Raw genomic sequence first — 2,048 nt, 5'->3', positions numbered from 1 at the left:
CGCGGAACACGCGCGATCAGCTGGACTTGCGTGGGATCAAAGCCGGCGCGCAGGAACAACTACAACGATAAACGACTACCGACGCGAATGCGCGCGTTCTCACGTACTACCGCGTTCTGAACCGTCGCCGGTTACGGGCGCCGGCCGCCGGTCCTGAACACCAACTTCAATCCCTTCCACTGTAACATATCCCCCCCCCCACCACTTTCTAGTTGACTGCGCTCAACCTCGTGAAGGAGGTGTCTTACGATATTGCGCGCGCGAACATCGGATTCAGGTAGGCGTCAGCGAGACACGTCCCGCCCGCTACATTATATATTATACGTAAATTCTGCTGAAATGCTGAAACTCGGATCTACCGGGAACTCGGGAAGAACTGTATCTAATCGGTGCCTCAGGTCGAAAGTTTTCTTTCTTTTCCCGCCTTTTTTCCTGCCAGGGTTGTCTACATGTTTTCTACCACAATTTTGCCCCTTTACGGTGTTCCGGTGTAAGAGCACTATGGTTTGATTATCCAGAAGCGTCGTAGAATTATCTGGTAAATAAAACATCCTTTTCTTCCATTTCCATATTAGGGTAACTCCGGTGTATACGCAGCACTTATCAAAAACTTAATTTATTAAGTATTATTTACTATGTTTAAAATAAACGAACTATATATCAGTAAAAACTTTGTACTGTCTACTACTATGAAAAAAATATTAGAAATCCGAAATATTTAGTTTTCGTATTAAAAAGTAAGGTAACTCCGGCAAATACGACGCGCTGAGATTTATGCCGCAGAAATTAGAAAAAATAGAAGGAGTGGGGGTAATTTTCCTGTAATTACTGTTACATGCCTTTATATTATATTAGTATTGTGTTATGATTTCAGCTTCTTACTGTTAATATTAATAAATTCATTGTGTGAGTTGAATCGATTTATCACTGTAATAAGTAACGCCATCATAAATTATAATCTACATAAAATTATTATTATAGAACGTGCAAAAGACTTAGGCCCAGTTTCACAACATGGTTAACTCTTAACCGTGCGCGTGGTATTCAACTTATTCATTATTTCTTTTCAATTCCAGAATTGGAAAAAGATGATAAATAAGTTGAACCTTGGTTAAGAGTTAACCATGAGTTGTAAAACTGGGCTTTAGTGGTTATTTCGTGATACATACGTGTAGTGGAATAGTATGTTGTGTAGCAAAATACAAGAGTTTTGCTTTCGTATTCTTCGTTTAGTTTGTTGTCTTGTATATCCCACCTGTTTGGGATATGCGGCATTTTTAGCGAGCAGGATTTATGCCCAAAGCATACGAAGTGCGGAGATTGAATTCAGTGCATTAAATGCAATAAACGCATTATATGAAATATGTACCTCATGTCATAATACTTGTAATGTATGTAGGAAGATCATAATTATTATTTATTACTTCATATACATATTTACTATTCTTATTCCTTAATAAAACTTTATAAATATATTTTATAAGTTATTATGTCATTACACGTCTTACTTATATGCATTATTTGTAAATTTTTCATAAGCCGTACATATCCCCCCCCTCCCCCTATGAGTAGCCATATATCCCACTCTTATGGGATATATGGCAAAAATGCAAGGGTTCAAAAAGTTTTTTTTTTTAATATGAAAAATAAATATTTCAGATTTCTAATATTTTTTCATATAGTAGTAGACAGTACAAATTTTTTACTGATATAATTCGTTTACTAGAAACATAGTAAGTAATACTTAATAAATTAAGTTTTTGATAGGTGCGGTGTATATACAGGAGTTACCCTAAACTTTTTGAAATCTTGTATTTTTGCTGTATATATGATAATGGGTGGGATATATGGCAAAAATGCAAGAGTTTCAACAAACTAAACAAAGAATACGAAAGCAAAGCACTTGTATTTTACTATACAACATGCTTTATTATTCCACTACACGTATGTATCACGAAATAACCACTAGGTCTTTTACACGTCTTACAGTAATCATTTTATGTAGATTATAATTTATGATGATGCTACTTGTTTCGCACACAGTGACA

This window comes from Trachymyrmex cornetzi, unplaced genomic scaffold (genome assembly GCF_001594075.2).
Source record: "Trachymyrmex cornetzi isolate Tcor2-1 unplaced genomic scaffold, Tcor1.1 scaffold608, whole genome shotgun sequence".
Lineage (NCBI taxonomy): Eukaryota > Metazoa > Arthropoda > Insecta > Hymenoptera > Formicidae > Trachymyrmex > Trachymyrmex cornetzi.
The sequence above is the reverse complement of the archived record's forward strand: the minus strand, read 5'-3'. Positions refer to the sequence as shown.